The sequence below is a fragment of the Protopterus annectens genome, chromosome 2.part0 (assembly GCF_019279795.1).
Source record: "Protopterus annectens isolate FY-2018-M chromosome 2.part0, PAN1.0, whole genome shotgun sequence".
NCBI lineage: Eukaryota > Metazoa > Chordata > Ceratodontiformes > Protopteridae > Protopterus > Protopterus annectens.
In genome coordinates, this window is record NC_056728.1 from 618703576 (window position 1) to 618725449 (window position 21874).

Consider the following 21874-nt stretch of genomic DNA (forward strand, 5'->3'; position numbering starts at 1 on the left):
GGCCTCACAGACTTTGTTTTTCAGTGTTTTGGTTATATACTGACACATTATATATCAGAATAGCAATGTTAATGCATAGCAATACATGAAGGAAGGAAGGAATAAATGCAATCAATACATGGTAGCAATGGCACTATGCAAACATTACACAATAGTACAGGCAATGGCATTAACAATAACAGAAATAAAAGTAGTAAAAATAATGCTAATAGTAATAATAATGCTATCAAATGCTACATTCTATACAGTCCCCCCCCCATGCCCCATTATGACAAACATCCTTAATCCCACTGATCTCCAATATAACACAAAACTGCTAAGAGTATAGCAACAAAATGGGAATCAACAAATGAGCTGACCTTTCCCTTTTCAACAAATGCAGTGGTCTGAAGAAACAAAACAGACCCTCCGAGATGCAGGGACATAATATGATTTTCCCTTACTCGTTAACTGTAGATGTTTTTCCACATCATTTTTTATCACAGTATATCTCTTCCAGTACTCATCTGATTTCAACCAAATGTGGCAGATATTTCATCTTATAAGTTAGCTTGCTCCATTCAATAATGTCAGTTGAAGCACAAGTCCTCACAGCAGTGGAAATCTTTGATTTTCATATAAAACTCTATGAAGCCCCTATTAATAATTATACATCCAGACAGATTTCCCTTATCTACTTGATTACTTTATGGAGGACTGCTTATATGACTGTTTTCAGTCATAACCTGAACTGAAGTGTTGACTTACCTATTGCTGTTAGTAATACATATCTTATAGGTTCATAGATAAGCATGAAGCTAACTGCCCTTGTGGGCCATTTTAAGCATAGCCAATTTCCCTTTCACAAGAATCAAACTATGTATCTTGTGTCTGTGAAGTAAACATCTTAACCATTATACAGCACTACAGCACCCAAACTGGAACAAGGTAAAAACACAAAATAAACCAAAAAACCTTGCTGATACTCTTCAAAATACTGCTGAAGAACAACTGAACCCAAGAACCACAGGGACTAAAAACTTTAGCGCTTTCATTCCTTTTATTGCATCAATGGAACTTCTTCAAAAACTGTTTTCATTTCCTCTCTTCGTGTTTAAAAAGTATCAAACCATAAAATTCAACCAATCAACAGTGGCTGTTTGAACAAATTAATTGGTACTTATTATCTACCTAATTAATTTAGAAAAACACACATATATAAACTAATGTCTTTAACTACATTCTAAAATGCACTCCATAAATGTCAAAACCATTAGAAGTACAGATCATATAAAATATATATATACACAAACAATGTTCTTAAAAATTATACAATCTTAATCTTCAACAAACTTTTGACATTAATTACTTCATTCAGTTCTGGAAGGCATCAGCTCTTAAAGCAACTTGCCATTTCATTCCCCTAATTTCAAGTACCTTATTACAGCCTGAAATAAAATGACCATCATTAATTTACTCTAAAACTGAGAAGTGAAATTTTCTGAACTCTGGACAATCTTTACTATGTTTAGCAAGAGCGTTGGAATAATCATGTTCTCTGATAGCCTTGGTGTGTTCCCTGATTCTAATTTTGAGCTTCCTAATACTTTTCCCAATGTAAAAATGTGGACAGCTGCTACACTATATTTCGACTCAAGCAATTATAATAATTGCTTGTCTTATACATACGATTCAAATGTTCAAAATGGACTGCAGAAGTATTACTAACAAATCTACACTGTGAACAGTTACCACAGGAAAATGTACACAATTTCTTACTTAACATTTCTGTCTGCTTGACTATTTCATGTTCAAGAATTTGTTTACGGTTACCTGTCTTTTTGTAAACAAACTGTGGTAAAGGCTCTATAAATTTTAATAAATCAGGATTCCCAGAAATAATTTTCCAATTATCATGTACTACTTTTTTAATAGTCTCAGTATCAATACAAATGGGCTCAGGAAAATCACAAGACTTTTCACTAAAATCAGTATCAACTAGCTCATTAATGTTATTAGTTTTGAAAACTATGCCCTTTCTTAAAATTGGTGGAAATTTCTCCCAATGCTTACCAATAACTTCTTCACTAATAACCTTAAGTTGGTCACCTGGATGACCTCTGTTAATGAACATATGAGTGACATTATTTACTTCATCTAAAAACGTAGTCTTCGCTAATAATTGTGGACATCCTAATAAGTTGTCCATGAAAAATATTTAATTTCATAAATCTTGGATGATAACTGTGAAAGTGTGCAAAATCATTGGTAAAGGTACTTTTTCTATAAACACAACTGTCAAAGGTTAAAGTCTGTTTATTTAGACTAATGGTCAGGTCTAAAAAGTTACAAAATCACCTTTATCTCTAAGAGTAAATTTTAACCAGGTAACACTGGTGTTCAGCTGTCCCAAAAATTGTGTATAAAATTCTGCACTAGCCCCCCAAATAAAAAAACAGCCTTCTCCCACTAACACATAACAATGTTGGCAAAAGTTGGCACAACTTTGTCACCCATGGCCACCCTGGTGTTTTGCTGATAAATGTCATCCTCAAAAATGAAAAACTTGTTGCAAAGAAAAATATCCATCAACACACTCATTGTATTAACAAGACCAATTTCTATAGTACAACACTTTCTCATTCAAATAAAGTTTCATAAATTCAAGATCTTCTTCTTGGTCTATACTAGTATAAAGAGAGACGACATCAATGGTGGCCATTAAACTTTCAACACCACTGAATCAAAATTCTTTTAAACAATTCAAAATGACCATGAATCCTTCAAAAATATTTACCTTTTTGAACAATAGGGTTTATGATCTTATCTAAATAATGTGAAATGGCCATGGTTTTATGTCTGGGTGAAGAAACAATAGGTCTAAACGGGTCTATATTACATAAACGAAGTTTCAGAACTTCGAGTACCATATGGTCAACACCATATTATCAAAGTTCTGAAACTTTGAAACTATAAAAAAAAAAAACTTCCTAAACAAACAAAATTAAACGCTTCCCCCCCTGCACCCCCCACACCACCCACTACTTAAATATACCAACTCCGAGATCTCACTACAGCATACGAAAGGGAAATCTTCCCTATCTGTGCCATTCTCCATCAAAGTGCGATCTTGGAGTTGGTATATTTAAGTAGCGGGGGGGTGGGGTGTGCAGGGGGGGCTTGCCCCCTACTAAAACAACTTAAATTAACTTTATTTTGTTTTTTTTTTTCTTTATAGTTTCGAAGTTTCAGAACTTCGATCATATGGTGTCGACCATATGATATTCAAAGTTCTGAAACTTCATTTATGTAATATAGACCCGGTCTAAACAGCAGATAAACTCAGTCTTTATGAATCTTGGGATACCAAAATAATCCCCAACTCATGTTCTTCCATCACCAAAAACTCATATACTATGAAATCAATGTACCCTAAATTAAATAGCTCAAATAAGCTGACATCAACTTCTTGATATTTTCTCACAAAGACCTTCGTAATTTTATTGTAATGTTTACTATTAGGCAACATCCATCCTGACCATTTCATAATATTTGTCCTGTTCCATAATTACTAATCCACAGCCTTTGTCTGCCTTCATATAGCATAAATGTTTGTAACCGCAAAGGTGAACTAGGGCTGCTTGTTCATCTACATTCAAACTGAACGTTTTACATTTAGGTTTATTCGACATTAACATATAAAACTCATTTTTGCATGATTTAGAAAATATATTTAAAATAGTTTGCACAGGTGGATTAAAATAGCTTGGTCTTATAAGCATATCATACCCATTGTTGTTTAAATTAACATCATGCAATATATACTTGAGGTTAAGTTTTCTTATATATAACTTAAATCTGCTGTAAGATCCATGTGCTTTACTCTTGTACTGGGAATGAACATGAATCCTTTGGACAGTACATTTAATTCAGGACTGGAAAAAACGTGGTCAGACAAATTGAAAACAGGGTTAGAAACCATTATCACCCCTGCCTCTGCCTCTTAGCCTCCTTTTACCCCTGGTCATCTTTTGGTTTTGAAAAACAGTCTGATTCTTAACCATTATGCCAACCTCCAACCCCTTGGTCTTGGTTAGTTTTATTCTATAAAAGATTGTTAGATATTTTATGTATGTATGTAGGCATGTATGCATTTATTTATTTATTAAATAAGCATTATTTTCTGGGAACTGACCGCTTTCACTGGGCACTTCAGGAGAAAAGCTCCACAGCAAGAATAACAAATGACAACAGCAATACTAACCCATGAAATGCAAAGAATGTGATACAGCACGTGTGGTGCTATGTCTATAGAAGAATGTATGTAACACATTACAAACAAAGTCAATAAAGAGCATTGCAGAAAGAACTCAGTGATCCAGTGAAAGAATTGATAAGACTGTAAGATGCTGGAATTAACTGGAAACAACTGGAATGAGACTGGAATGAATGTCTTTCTCTGTTAATTACCCAGAATTGTGCTAAACAAGTGCCACAGAACTGTGCTGAACAAGTGCCAGTCTCTCCTTTATGGGACAAATCTTCTTGTACTTTTCAGAAATAGTTTGTACACATTGTAGTTCAGTTAAGAATGCTTTATTATGTACAGTGAAGGTAGATGTCAACAATATCTGAATACTGTTTTCAGTAACAGTGCTGATAAACTGAATCAGTCCTTTGCATTCATATTCATATTCCTTTGATAAACTGAAAAAGTCAGCAAAACTTCCATAATATTTTGGAATGCTGGATAACAGTGCTGATATTTCTTTCCTCCTGAATAATATCATTAATATTCTGGAATGCTAGATATTTGACCTAACTTCTGCACCCTCTGTCAAGTGTCTGTACTGGCTTCTGAGGCCTGCACTGCCATGACTTTCTGCATATCAGTCCAAATGAAACTAACAACTAAATGTATCTGACGTATTTCCTAATAATACCAAAACCCTGTTCTGCACGCCTCTTTAGCATTGGTTCCCAGGCCTTGTAGTATACAAACAAGATGTCTTTGTACTCAAACGTACAGCACATTCAGTTCTTATCAATATTCATGACTGGATGTTATTTTGACTGATTGAAAGTGGTTTTATTGGAAACTGTACGCAAACTGTGAAACCTGCTTTAATACAGCTGCATTTCTAGACTTATGCAAAAAGAATACTGCATTTTTTGTACATTTAAATGACACCTGACCTAACATCCAGCATGAAAAAAAAACAAACAAGGGCAGTGATTCAGAAACAGTTACTATATTGTGCTGCCTGCACTAGCACAGTGATGGCTGACATATAGGATGGGATCAATTCAGAGATGTAGCACAGCGGTGTAACCCACAGAAATGGCTCAGTCAATATTAAGTGCAAATGTCCACATACTGACATGCAAATGAGTGACATTATGGAAATGAAGCCACTTATAAATGCAAATGATGGTAAACAACAAGGAATCATGATTCAGAAATGTATAAAAATACTGCAACAAAACATTATGGTCAATGCATTTGTACAGACTAACGTCTTAATGAACAGAAGAGAGAGAAAGAGACTGTGTTGAGATGCTAAGTGCAGTGTCCCTAGTAGCTGGATAGCATATGTTAACAGCAAATCTTGAAGCCAGTGCTTGTGACAATGCAGATCATCATCACCCCCTCCCCAACATCATGGATCCAACCATGTCTAAGCTACCATCACCTCCATGACAGCAACAAAATCAAATGCTTGTCACGTGGACACAGACATCATACAGTAGCATGTAGACGTGCTATCCTCACATGGAATTTGTGGGCATGTGGAATATCAGACCCTCAGGACACTAAGGTATATGAAATATTAATCATCACTGATAGATATGTAGACCTTCCAGAAAAGCCATCAAAGAACACAGTGGGTTTGTCACATGTATCTGCCTCATGCATACTATACTACTTCCTAAATGTCATGCCTCAGCTCAGCATGTGAAGGGGCATATGTCATTCCCACAGACTGGAGAGGAGAAAAACACCACTATGACGGCATTTTGTGAAAGGGCATAGGTGGCCCATGGCACTGGCTGCTGAGTTGCAGCCCCCCCCCAAATGAAAATAAAACAAAGCAAAACAAAACAAAATAAATAAATCATATTTTTCATTTAAAAAAAATAGCCAACTTTCTCATTTATTAGGCTCAAAACTCAGTGCATGCACAGAATTCTGACTTCTGTCTTACCCCACTCATTGTTCTGTTTTCAAAATAGCTCAGCACTAAACCTATTCCAGGTAGAGAATAGAGTGATTACACCTTAATCCAGGTCTTCTTGCCATTTTGAGAATGCCAGAAACAGCAGGCAAGAAGTGGGACATACCTGACTGGGCTGCTGTACAAAGCAGCCAAGAGCCTTTTTCTACTGGATTGACTTTAGACTGAAAGTGTAAGAAGAAATTTTTAGACAGCTGGAGAGGTACACCTGTGGAAGTGTCAGACCAAAAACATCAGGCAGAGAATTTATTTTTATTTTCTAACTAGCACTATGCATGCCACTTCCTGCTAGTATGTAAGAAGATCAGTATTTTTTTTATTTTAAGCGAAAGATTTTGTGTGTGTGCCCTATGCATCTTGGAGTTTCCTGGTCAGCCTCAGTAAGAAGCTGAGATCCCTTATAAGATCCTCCAAAGCTAGCTACGAAAACAAAATTGCCACTGATTCTAGGGACAACCACAAAGCATTCTATAGCTATGTGAAGAATCGCAATGGCAATACCCAGATCTGCTCTGAGTTACAGCACAACGGCATGAAAATTACAGAACCAACTGATATTGCCAATGTCCTGGCAGATTGGTTCAGTGCTAACTTAACCCCCTTCTCACCCCTTAAAGGGCCCATAATTATACAGGAAGAATGTAGACTCCCTGTAATCACAACTATGCAGGTAAAAGCTGCACTCTCTAAAGCCAAAAACACAGCATCCATGGGACCGGACAACATCCCAGGCTGCGTTTTACATGAACTTCAGAACGAACTGGCTCCCCATCTAAGCACCATGTTCAGTCATAGTCTCATATCAGGCTTTGTGCCCACTGAATTGCGCACAGCAACACTTATCCCACTCCACAAAGGGGGAGCCGCCACTGATCCCGGGAACTATCGCCCTATTAGCCTGATGAGCTTGGTCTGCAAGGCCATGGAACGTATCATCTTGGAACTCATAAACAAAGACATTGGTAACCTCCAAACTCTGGACCCAACCCAGTTCAGGTTTGTGAAAGGCAGATCATGCCTCCAGAACCTGATCAACTTCGTTAAGGCAGTCACCAAAGCTGTAGACGAGGGTAAGGTGGTTCACACAGCCTATCTTTACCACGACAAGGTTTTCGACACCATCCCCCATTCTGGAATTATAGCTAAACTCACTAAACTAAGAGGTCATTGTTCCCCTCTACTCGACATTCATTAGACCCATTATAGAGTACAATGCCCCTTTTGGAATGTACCTAAGTACCTAAGGCCTAAGTAAGCCTAGCCAACAAGGTTCCCTGGCTTACGCAACCAAGAAAGTTATTTTCCTGTGCCCCTGTTGAGTAGAGCCATTAAAGTGATCCCTGGGATGTATTTCCTATTTCCCATCCAATCATCAAGATTTTTCTTGAAGACTGCTAATGAGGAACTTTTCTTGACATAGATGGGTAGCTTGTTCCAGAGTATGGGAAGTCCCTGGGACAGGAATCTATCCCTCCAGCATGTTCTGTTTATTGTTGTGACAAGGTTTAGGTCCCTAGAGCATGTAGCTCAGAGGGATTGGGATTTCTTTAGGTGTAGCATGTCAACAGCTCTGGGTTTGACATAGCTTTATATGTTAGGCAGACATCACCTCGGAGTAGGCGATATGCTACAGAGTAAAGCTGGAGTCTTTAGAGATGGTCAGTGTAGGACATCTGTTTGAGGCCAGTAATCCTCTTTGTGAGGTACTTCTGTGGCCTTTCCAGCTGCTGCAGATGTCTTGTGAGGTACATTCCAAAAGGGGCATTGTACTCTATAATGGGTCTAATGAGTGTCGAGTAGAGAGGAACAATGACCTCTTTTTTCCTAGATGAGACCCCTTTTGTGATGAGCTGTGCCAAGTGGAAGGATTTCCTGACTACTGTGGTGATGTGATTATCAAAGGAGAGACTACTGTCCACCTGGGCCCCAGGTCTCTTATCACACATTCGGCATTAAGTAGACTGCCGCCTATGTGGTAGTTCATGGGTACAGAGTTGTTACCAAAGGGGATGACAATGCACTTTTTGGCATTGAGCTTGAGGCCATGGCTCTGACACCAGGCATCTGTCTCAGTGAGGCCCTTCTGTAGGATTTCCACATCATTTGCAGACTCAACTGTGGCTCCTAGCTTGCAGTCATCTGTGTACTTCATTAGCCAAAGGCCTTCTGTGTTAGCCTGTACTTCATAGAAGTAGATACCAAACAGGAGAGGTCCCAGGATTGAACCCTGTGGTACTCCACTTGTCACTGGTTTGAAGTCAGATTTGGAGTCTGAAACTTTTACAGTGTGGATTCTGTCAGTGAGCCAACTGGCAAACCATCTTGTGACGTAGGGATTTATACCTAGTTTAGTGAGTTTAGCTATAATTTCAGAATGGGGGATGGTGTCGAAATGCCTTGGCGAGGTCAAGATAGGCTGTGTGAACCAACTTACCATTGTCTGCAGCTTTAGTGACTGCCTCAAAGAAGTCAATCAGGTTCAGGAGGCATGATCTGTCTTTCATAAACCCGAACTGGGTGGGGTCCAGAGTTTGGAGGACACCAATGTCTTTGTTTATGAGTTCCATGATCGTACGTTCCATGGCCTTACAGACCATGCTCGTCAGGCTAATAGGGCGTTATTTTTCCCAGAATCAGGAGTGGCTCCCCCTTTGGGGAGTGGGATAACTGTTGCTGTGCACCATTCAGTGGGCACAAAGCCTGATGTGAGGCTATTATTGAACATGGTGCTTAGGTGGGGAGCCAGTTCGTTCTGAAGTTCGTGTAAAATGTAGCCTGGGATGTTGTCCGGTCCCGTGGATGCTGTTTTTGGCTTTAGAGAGTGCAGCTTTTACCTGCATAGTTGTGATTACAGGGACTCTGCATTCTTCCTGTATAGATATAGGCCCTTTAGGGGGTGAGAGGGGGGTAAAGTTAGCACTGAACCTATCAGCCAGGACATTGGCAATATCAGTTGGTTCTGTAATTTTCATGCCGTTGTGTTGTAACTCAGAGCAGATCTGGGTGTTGCCATTGAGATTCTTGTCATAGCTATACAATGCTTTGTGGTTGTCCCTAGCATCAGTGGCAATTTTGTTTTCATAGCTAGCTTTGGAGGATCTTATAAGGGATCTCAGCTTCTTACTGAGGCTGACCAGGGAACTCCTCCACTCATGGGATTTTACTCTCTTTTGCAACAGTTTTTTCCTTCTGTTGTAGAGTTTGATTATGGCAGGGGACCACCAGATTGGGTTCCTTTTTTTGGAGGATAGTGTCTTGGTTCTGTTTGGGATAGCACAATCCATACACTTGTGTAAGTGCTTATAGAGTGCATTTTTGTAGGATTCAGCAGTCGTAATTGTATTGTCCATCTGCATGGGTGTCATGAAGTTCGCCACTTCTGTCTTAAGAAGCATGAAGTTGGCTTTGGAGAAATTTTTTACTGTGATTTCCTTAATGGGGGGTGGGGGTGGGATGTGGCTATCTAGGGTGATTAGCTTATGGTCGGTTCTGACCAATGAGGAGTTGACTTCAGGTGTGGAACACCAGTCACTCATGTTGGTAATGTCTAGGTCTAGGATATTGTTGCCCTGGTGGGGGTGTGGAAAAGTTGATCCAGGGCATTGGAATTCATGAATTCCGGAAAGCGTTGAGCGAAGGAGTTGGTACATGAGTAGTTTTCCCAGTTAATGGTGGGATAGTTGAAATCACCCATTATTAGGGTGTTTGGTTGAACTATAATATTTTCCAGTATATCAAAAAAAGAGGAGTGAGAATCCTAGGGCATGGTGGGGGATCTGTAGCAAGCTACAATTTGGATTGCAGTTTTTCCCAGAGTTAGTTGCACTTGGATAACCTCTGATGCATTATGCTGAGCAACTATATATATATATATATATATATATATATATATATATATATATATATATATATATATATAAAATGGGGAGGCGCCCTTGATTCTGCCTCATGTGGTTTCCTCATACAATTTCTGGTTTTCTCACAAATCAGTAAGGATTACAGTCATTAAGTCACGACAGGCATTTGAATGTTAGACTTCACAGCCAGCCTTCAAAAAGCATGTCAATGCAAAATCTGTTATTTGAATAACTTTCCCTGATTTTTTGTCCTTTTATACCACATTAGTTTTTAGCTTTGTTAACCAAAATTATTGAGATAAGAGTTTAAGAGATATGGGATTATGAGGTTGCAATGGATTAAACACTATAGTCTGACAATTATGAAATGAAATAAATTCCAGTGGGTGTTAATTATGTATTTAGTTATTCATTTGATTGCAAACATCTGAGGTACACAGTTACAATCATATAAGTAGCTGCACTTGATGGCTGTGTGTGTGTGTGTGTGTGTGTGTGTGTGTGTGTGTGTGTGTGTGTGTGTGTGTGTGTGTGTGTGTGTCTTATCTCCTCATGGTCCCATCTACAGTACATGAATGACCTTTATTGCTGCTTCTAAAGAGATGAATTTTGGTTATTAACTGCAAGCTCATTGTGCAAAATAAATATTTAGTAAGGTATAATTTGTGTATGTGACCATTAACAACCCCCATAAAAAGTAGCTTTTTGGTGTGTGTTTGTTTCAAGTGATTTTTGAAACACCCTGAAGTCCCGACTAATGACTAGTAATGGCTGTCAGTCTTTACTTGAATGAAAAGAAACAGCAACAGTTGAGCAAAAAACCTTTATCAACGAAACAAAGCTTTCAGGTTAAAGAACCCTTTTTCAATGAATAACAAAAGGTATATTCAAAGCACCTGTATATATACAAACCATAAAATCATGTGATCCGCAGCCAAGAACACATGATTAATTACACACATGGTCACTTAAAACCTTCAAATACATGAAGAAAATACATAAAATAACATTTAAACAGTAATAAACATAAACTTTTATAAGTAATACAAAATTTTATAAAAACAAAAATATAAAAAATACATTAAGATCACTTTAACCTAGTGTGCTGTATTTTAGTCAGAATAGGTTTTAGTGATACACCAGCATTCAAGCCAGGAGTTGAATCAGCCGAAAGTCTCACAATCCATTCATACTCCCTAAGATCTAAAGAGTTAGATAAATCCCCACCTCTATCAGATACATATACACAGTCAATCACTACTTTTAGTTAGGACTACTAATGACCGTCTACTATCCTGAATCTGTGCCTAAAATGGCATACAGCACTCCCCATGCTGAAACACAGAATATCAAACATGTCTTTGGTGCCCCAACAGTATAGTTCCACTGACTAAATTGATCAGATGGGACATTGCAATAATATCTAGGGACATTTCATAAGTTGTTTGCCTATGCCATTCTTCACAATGTGATTCCTTGGAATCAAGTTGGTCAGCTCCATGACATGGCTGCACTGGTCTCTGTCCCTGACACTGCAACAAGAGCAGCAGCAGGAGCAGAAGAGGTAACTGAGGTAGAACACGAAGATGTCCTCCTAGATGGTAGTATCACAGTACATTGTGACAATGGCAAAATGGTGACTTCTGACTGAGCATTATCAGCCAAGACAATTGAAGGTTACAGTGTCAAACTAAGCATGATACATGTACTGTTACTGTCAGGTTGCCATGATAGACCTGAATCAGTCTATGTTGATTAGTACATGATCTGATCACATTGTACATTGGACAGCACCTCAGTACACCATAGGATGGATTTTGCTGTGGATCGCAATCATCATAATGTGTATATGTGACAGGGGAAACAATGCCACAAGTCTGTTAACACAAACCTGGTGGGACACAGGACACACACATTGTGGGGACAGGAAACACATCACAGGGTGAGGTCTGCAGCCATGGTAGTGTATGTTTGTGGGAAGCCATCATGGAAGATGGGACTTGTGGTGTCTAGTGATAGAGATGGGGTCATAGTGTGTGCTGTAGACCTGGAAACAGATCCTGAGTACTGATGAAGGGTGACAGGGTTTCTGCCATCTCATGACATTGGTGTTATGCATGCACCCTGCTGAGGTCCAAATACATGTGTACTGCAGATGTGTGCCCTACTTTGGCAAAGGAGAACATTGCATTTTTGCCAGCCATGATAACCATGACAATCTCTTCATTGAGAATTTTTCAGTGCAGTAATGTGTGACACCAGAGTTCTCAGTGTACGTGTCATCAGACAATGCTTGTACTTCATGCTTGCATGGATCTCACAAAGGTGATGGGCAGCATCCCCTTGAATCCAGTGCAACACATTCACCAGTTCCAGTGAGGACTACATGGCCACAGACTGTGACTAGAGGACATTCATTTGCATGTCTGCATGTCAGAGGCCAATGGAAGATATGACACTATTTCATATCCCTATGCCACCTGGCCCTAGTAACTATGTCAACATCAGAAACACTATGCACATAAGATTCTGCCTATTTTAACAGAGGCAGGTTAGGTATGTGGATACCTTTCACAAGAGGTATGTTACCCTCCGGGGGTATAGGGTATTCACCCTCTACAGCAGCAGTATCTTTAATAGTTCTGGCTGTAGCTCCACCCTGGGAGAAGACTGCCTCAGTTCTCATGACTGATGCAGCTAGTGTCACTGTTTCCAGGAACTCTGAACCATAATCATCTTTGTTGACATTATCACTGGACTGCTTTGCAGTAGTTATGTCAGCTATATGTCCAGTCCAGACATTTGTACTCCTTGATCATCGATGATGATACATAAATGCAGAGCATAACATGAAACCATGTTGAACAAAAGGACATATGCTACTAGAGTGCCTCAGTGGCATGGAGGTTAAGGATATTCATGCAGCAACTGAAGTTTTGTCCAAGCCTACTTTCTGTGATGGCAGGGCATCCTTGATGACCTGATATACCAATAAAAAGAAATGTGCATTTTGCCAACTGCATTAGCTACATTAATATATGAACAGTGTAGACAAACCTTTTGTAGGTTGTACTAATTTATTTCACAACATAAATGTGGGGCTGCAGGCAGGGTCACTATTGAAGCTTTATAATTAGGTACTTGAACAAAATCTTTTCAAGGCCTTAATCTCTGTATTACTTCTTTAATTCTCTTGTTATGTAATGAAATGACAGTTTATTCTTTTTAAGATGTAAAAGCAGATGACATGTTAAAGTATCCCCTATTACTGTGCTTATATTTTCAGGTGTGTGTGTGTGTGTGTGTGTGTGTGTGTGTGTGTGTGTGTGTGTGTGTGTGTGTGTGTGTGTGTGTGTGTGTGTGTGTCTGTTATATATATATATATATATATATATATATATATATATATATATGCAATATTTGCATATTTCTTCATTCATCTGATCCCAAACAAGACATCTGAGGTATATGCAGCCATATACTTTGCTTTAATCAATGGGCATGAATGTATGTGCATCTGTGTATGTGTAGGGGTTAAAACAAATTACTGTTGCCAATTATTTTTATTTCATTATAATCACATTTCTAAGGTGTTCAAAAACAAATTTGGCTCTAATTGTTGGATATGAAGACTGTCTGTGGATGAAAGTGACTACTCTCCTGTCATTTGTTCAGTTTAAGCAATCATTCTTCCCTGACTTTGCAGGACAAATTTGTATTTTTGTGAAGCAAGATGGCATACTTTACTGTCACTACCATCTGTATGAGACAAAGCTGAAATATATTACTGTGTTCACTTTTTTTGACAAACAGACATCTGAGGTGTATGCAGTCAACAAAGTGGGTATAATTGCTGGGTTCAAGGGCCTCTGTGCAGATGAATGTGATTGATCTTGCTATAGTTTGCCCAATTTAAAGAGTTATTGTTCTGTTTTTTGTAGGACTAATATGTGTTTATGTGTCTGTGAAGCAAAATGGAATTATTTACTTTGGCTAATGTTTGTGTGAGACAAAGTTGAAATACATTACTGTAGCCACTATGACAGAGGTGTGTACAGTCAACCAATTTGACATTAATTTCTGGGTATGTGGCAATTGGTGAATACAAGTGACTGGACCTGCTGTCATTTGCTTGAGTTAAGCAGTAATTGTTTTGCAGAACTAGTGCATATTCTTTTCTTTTGGAATACCTTATCCGGATATTGTTAAACACAAACATCTGAGGTGTGCACCAACACTTATTTTGCTTGGGGGCTGTGTTTGAATGAAAACAACCATGATTGAGAGGATTAAAGTTTACATAAAAGTAGAAGTTTCTATAATTTCTTTCACTTTTCATCAGAGTCAGACATCCGTATTTTACATAATAAGTGGTTATCTGTAGAGGTTTAGCAGGATGTGTATGATAGCAGCTTATCATTGGCAAACTGGAGCAGTGAGTAGCATTGCCATATTACATTACTTGGTCCTCTGGTTGAGTTTTCTTTTTGTGATTCCTTATGTATAGAGGCAGCAGGTACTCTCTGCTTCTGTCTCTGTGGGGGTTTCCCTAGGAGCTGTGGTTTCATTCTCATACCCTCAGCTGTATATATGTCTGTAACCATTTGCACTTTCACTTTCATCACATTAAACACCAGGTGTGTACACAGAATGTAACTATCTTTTTAAGTTAGGGATCTTGTCTTGGTATTCCTAGATAAGATTTATATATCCTTGTAAGTATTTGTCTTTTCAAGTTATTCGGGAGCAGCTATTTTGTCAGTTATCAGCATTAAGATTTTGAATCAGAGTGACAGGGATCAGCAATGACTGCATAGATAGAAATTGAAATGGATTATAGATGTGGAAGATTGATTGTGCTACACAGCTGGTGATTGTTGGAGTTGAAAATACCATGCCATGGGGGATTGGAGGTTCCTGATGGGGGCAGGTGGCTAGGTATAACACAGTACCGGTGTCAGGAGACACAGCTGCAGCAGATGGTATAGAACAGCATGGGCATAGATGTGACAAGGATAGGGTCATCAGGTATGAATGAATCAGACCAAGATCAGCCTTGGCAATGGGGACATCCCTTCCATCAAATGGCACTGCCACAAACAAGATGATGTGGAAATGCATGACCCTGTCTACCTAGCTGTACAATGTGAATAACTGCCATGAACATTGTGCCTACAAGAATAAGCTTGTCATATACTTGGCTCATCACCAGTAGGTGATGTTGAGTAGATGGCACTACATGACCTCAAGGTGCCTGCCATTTGGGGTTCACCGAAAGTGGAGACAAAGATGGAGCAGCTATTAGGAATGGCTACTTGTATCGATTCCTTCCCCCAAGAATACCACACTACATCTCAATATAACATATCTACCACTTCCCTCCTCACTCCCCAAACTAAATAATCTATTAAAAGAAATAATTTTCTTCACAAATAATATCAAAAATCTCATAATATTTAGGGACTTCAGTCTCAACATGCTCATTCTAATTTCCAATGACCAGAATACTCTTCTAATGCAAGTCAACCTCACTCACCTCATATCTCAACATTCTAGACCCAACCTCAACACATCTTGCCATTCCCTCCTAGATCTCATATTAACTAACATCCCTTCTTTTATCTCAGATATCAATACATATCCACCATCTTTCAGTAAGCACTACCCTATTAGTTTTGATATCCATCAACTCTATGTAAATATGCCCACAAAACTCATATCTTTCTGTAATAAATCACAGAATAACTTTAACAAACTTAAATACTTTCTCACTTTAATGGACTGGTCACCATTTCAGCATTCATCTGACCCTAACACTGCTGCAGAACTAATCAACTGTATACTGACCGACCTGCAAAACTCCTGCTTCCCAGTAATCCAAAATTATACAAACCTAAACCTAACATCTGGTTATCCTACAAGCTTAATGCTCATCCACAAATCAGAGGTATGGCATGGCATTCTTGGAAACCACTTCCTACTGACATAAACAGTGCTATACTCAGCTACACAACCTCGCCAAGCAAGTTATATGCCATCATAAAAGTCCCATTAAGAAATCATACCAAACCTCACTAATAAGATCACCACAAAACTTCTGGAGAGAGGTCAACTGTGTTACAGGATCAAATAACCTTCCCTCCATCTTCTAACTTTGATTCCCTTTCTCATTTCAGCAACCTTCCATCCCTGTCTCTAGCCAGTTTCAAACTCCCTCTGCCACACCCATCTCCCATTCATGCATTCCTTCATTCTACTTCAGAACTATTACATCCAAGGACATCCACCTTCTGCTCAAACAGATTCAACTTGATAGCCCCCCCCCCAATATAGACAATCTTCACTCATGATTTATTTATCATTGTAGAGAAAACATCATAACCCCACTGAAGCACATCTACAACATGTGCATTGCACTTTATATTATGCCTATTATCAGGAAGAATGTCATTGTAAGACCACTCCCTAAGAAACCTAATCCCTCCAGTCCATCAAACTTTTGACCCATTTCTATTTTCCTTACCCTAGGAAAGATTCTGGAAAAATTCCTTTGTTTGCAACTCTTTAAATACATCAACCAATACCACCTTCCCTCTCAAATGCAACATGGCTTTTGGTCTAATCATAGTACATCCACAGCTATACGGACACTCAGCAACAACATCCTTCTTAGAATGGACAAAGGCCTAATTACCAGAGCAGTTTTTATTGACCCCACCAGAAATTTTGATCTTGTTGAGCACTAATTTCTCCTAGAACATCTCACTGAAATAGGCATTATCAATGATATACCACCCTGGTTCAAAAAAATACCTCTCTAACCACCACTTATTAGTGGATTTCAATTCTTTAAACTCTCCATCAGTCCCTCTACACAAAGAGGTCCCTCAAGGATCTATTTTGGTACCTCTCCTCTCTTCTATCTACATTCACAAACTTCCTTTTGACTTACTCCTACTTCCACTCATGCCTTATGCTGATGACATGGTCTTATTCCACTCCAACTACTCTGACTTGTCTCTTGAACTCAGACTTCAGGATCATTTTCATATCCTTATTCAATGGGTTAGTGACAAACAATTACTGTTTAACTCCTCTAAAACAAAAGTAATGCTTATAGGCACTAGGCAAAAGCTTACTTCTATATCCAGACCTTTAAAATCCTTGATCGTCTTAATAACACTATTCAGAATGTCACTTCATTCAAATACCTCTGGATTTTGTTGGATCCCTTCCTAAATGACCAAATCCACCTGGACTACACACAAAGAAAATCATCACTGTCCTATTCTGGGCTAATAGGATCTCCCCTTTTCTATCTAAACCCTATAGAAATACCATAAGTAAAGGTATCTTACTGTCTCAGCTAGCATATTGTCTTCTTCTAATTGCTGCAGAGTCTAAAAGAAACATATCCATCATTCAGTCCATCTCAAAAGGCCATATGCAGATTCATTACTCCATCTCCCAGGAAATGAACACCACTATAAAACATTTAAAAAGCTAACTGGCTACCCACAAAGCAACATGTTAACCTTCTACTTGCTACTCAACCATTTAAACTTATCAAGAATGACATCTTCCCCCTATTAGCCTCCAGACTATTCAGAGATGTGCCAGCATACAGCCTGAAAAATCTTAAACACTTATGTTCTCTCCTCCCAATCCCCCAAAACTAGGCTTCATTGCAATGATCATGCTTTCTCAGTACTTGCTCCCAAACTGTGGGAATCTCTCATATCTTTTGTTATAGATCATTCCTCTTACCCCATTTTCTGTAAAGAAATAAAAGCACATTTCAAAACTCTAGGAAAATACAACTGCTATCTCTCTGGCCATATAACTTAATCTCTTCCTACCGCCAGCTACATACCTTGTTCTGACTCCACTCTTCATTGCGATTCTTTCATCATGCCAACTCCGATTTCCGCTGCTATATATATATATATATATATATATATATATATATATATATATATATATATATCCACATTATTTATAATGCATGTATGTATTGTGTTTCATCAGTAACTAGATACATAATATCATTTATCTAATGCCGTTATACCCTCAAGCTAACTCTGATATTCACTTTGTATACAATCTTCTTCTTTCAGCTTTTCCCGGTTAGGGGTCGCCACAGTGGATCACCTGTCCGCTCATGATTGGCAGTGGAGTTTTATGGTGTCAAGTTGCCAGCCCAGCACCCAACCTTCCACAGAAGGCACACACACACACATGCACTCACACCTAGGGCCAATTTAGAGTGTCCAATTCACCTACAACATGTCTTTGGGAGGAAACCCACGCAACCACAGGGAGGACATGCAGACTCCACACAGAAGGTACCCCAGCCAAGGATCAAACCAGGGAACCTCTTGCTGTGAGGCAACAATGCTAACTGCTGCACCACTGTGGCTGCTCTCACTTTGTATACAATATTTGTATATATTGAATTTATTTTGTCATTGACTCTGTATATAATGTCATATATCCATTGTGCTTACCCTGTGCCGAGACTGAAATAGGTCCATTAGGATTAGTGCTTTACCCTGGTTAACAAATTCAAAATAAAAAATAAAAATAAAAATATAATGGTGTCGGCTTTGGTTCATAGAGACTGAAGAACCCATAGAGGTAGCAATGGCTACCAAGTGTCTGCCCAGTGAGTCAAGCAAGAGATCCAACATTGCATGCCATCACATATACCATCATGCGCACCACACTAATCAACTCTGTCATGGCACTGGTGATATATTTTTCTTTCTGTATTAGTATCCTGCATATCCATTGATTAATGCATGTTTTGACACCTAGATCAGGAAATAAGTAGGAGACAGGATAACAACATCCACCAGTACCTCATTCCCTGGTGCTGACATTGCATTCTGTGGTGGTGCCACTGTCCACTCCTGATGCATGAGTGGGTGATGAGGGTGCTACCTGTGTTGGCCTTCCAGGCATGGCCTGTCCTTCCATACCCAGTGAAGACACAGAGGTAGGTTCCAATGACAACATAGATGTCTATGGGAGTGGATTGGGGTGGTACTTTTCCCTCAACTGTAACCATTGCTGACAGTGGTAATGTGCTTCTAGACTGTAACAGTATTAGGCCATCATCATCTAGCTCTGATGTTGCTCTGACATCGAGTATGCCCTGTTCTACCAAGGGAGATCCCACAACCATTGCACCTGTGAAAGTAAACAGTTAAACACCCATATGCAGAACTTCAGATATGCGGCACTCCGTCAACCCAGTACTTCAAAACTTTGCAGGGAAGACATTAGGCACAGAATAAAAATAAACACAACTTGTATCATATGTTGTTATGCCTTCATCTCAGACATGCCTATACAAGAGATATGGTGGAAGCCAACACCCAAAGGCTCATGGCAGCAGTGTGCCAGAAGACCTTTATAGTGACTTAAAGTGTTACCAACCTACTGTGTCCTTGACAGAGCTCAAGATATTGTGACCAATTCAGACTCCACAGTCTGACCTCCATCAGGAATGAATGTCCTCTCAGTGTTCCAGACAGGGACAGGTACAGTCAGTGAGAATGGCTTGTGACAGCAGACCCCCACTTTTGGCCATCCTTTCCCCTGGAATGACCTGGGCCTTTATAAGGGCAAGCAGTATCATATCAGTACCATGTAGCAAACGTATTGTGCCTATCCATTGTTGCTTCCTAAAGCACTGACATCTACAACAATTTTCCTCCACACATACTCCCAGCAGGCCATGTGAGCCTTGTCAGTGTTTAGAATGCACCAGCAATGTGTATACAGAGTCTGTCTCTGCTGTGGAGAACTTTTCAAGCTGCTGGCACTGCTTTTGCTGCCATTGACATTCCTATGTTATACACGGGGACATGTACCTGTGGTCATGGTCTGGATATGAATATGTATACCATCAAATGTACGAGTCACACACCCATGTAGTAACAGTGGTTTCAACAAGTGTTATGCCTGCGGTAGACTGCTATCACATGCCACGTCCCCACAGCAGTCCAGAAGGGACAGTATGTAAACAGACTATGGTGTAGCATATGCCCTGTGATCTGGTTAGCTATACCTGTGTCCATACAACTAACATCACTATGTATCCCACAGACACATCTGCAGCCTGAATCTGATACCAGGTTTCCAACCCACCCCCTTTTCTTCTCTGTATATGTTTGCAAAACCACTCTAGTAGAGAGTGCATAGTCCAACACATCCTTTTCTGTCTGTGCCAACAAACAAAGTGTTTATTACAGCATTCCCTGCCCTCAGCTATTTATCAGTTCAGCTACTAATGTATGGTCCTATGCTCTATCTGCCCACTATTCCCATTCCAACATTCCTATGTTGTTCATCCCCCTTTGCTGGTTGCTGCTGAGAAACTCCTACAAAAAAAGGTAAATGCATCCATTCACCATCTTTACTTGCCCCTGGCCTGAGTAACCTTCCCATGGCTCCTGTATAAGAATACACACTTCTGAGAAGTCACTTCCTATTTTGTAGAAAGCTCAATAGCACAATGAGCCATGTAATGGTGATGGTTGTTTATATCACACTAATATGAGGCTCATAGTGAAACTATATTGTTGAGGCAGTTCAGGTTAAATGTTTCTTAATCTCACAGTTAGAACACTATATAAGTAGCCTTACATTGTGTAATGGGGTCTTTGTCTGCCTATGTGCATGCAGGGTAGCCAGTGAAGCAGTCTGCACATGCTTGGACATCTCTGTGACTCTCACATAGCCACAGGCTTTTGGAATCCATTCATCAGCCTATAGGTTTGTGAGGACACCTCTGTGTCATGATTTGTAGTCTGTTGGAATGTTGATGTATACTACACACATGTGGGCATATGTGCAGACCCATGAGCAATGAACTCACCTCTGACCCCATGTATATCCATTTTGGTTGCAGCTATAATGTGCTGCCTTGCTCCCCATCAATGCACATCATTTGGCTTCTCTAACACATGTTCTCGTGAGTCTGCTACCATTTCCCCTCATCAACCTGGCAAGTAGCTATGGATTCTGCAAGTGCTAACACTGGAAGGCCTCAGGGAGACAAAACTTTTTCTCCAACTCTTGCATCTGCACCACAAAGAGCACCTGTTAGGAAACTCTTATAAAGGGCCCCAGGTACAAAGTGGATGTCTAGCACTATTTTGCAAGGGCAGTGAGTGATGCCACGAGCATCATTCACACTGGTGGACAGTGCAGGTATTTCTACAGTGACCTGAAGATATGCCAGAATGACCTTCTCTACCAATAGAAGGAGGAGGCTAGGAAAGGGAGCCTAAGTTCTACTGTAAGTATATTTAACTGAGAAATGCTTTTACAAAAGTGGATTTTATTGTACACCTATATCCAGTGATCAGATGTTTATTTGTATTCCATCTTGTTTTTTTTTTTCTTTTTCCAGCGCCTGAGGATATATATAGGAAAACTGGCTGATTTTTCAGTCGGGGCATGCATGCATGACCAGGCTACAGGGTAGATAGGAGATTGCTGTCATACCTGTATATGTGTGACTCACTTGCTTAGGTACCCATATTTGCAATGTTGTTGTTTCATTTCAGCATTGTTTCTTATTTTGGTCATATTTATGTCTGTCATATTTGTAATTAAAAGTCAACTATTGTTAGTGTCCTACCTACTGCCAGGTATTCCCACTGTTGTCTAGGTTTTGCAGAATAGACTGACCATGGGTGTAGCACCACCATTAAGGATGTAGGTCTCTATATTGGTAATTGTGTAGCTGACATAGTTCTGTGCCACATACTGTCTGTCCACATTGCAGGC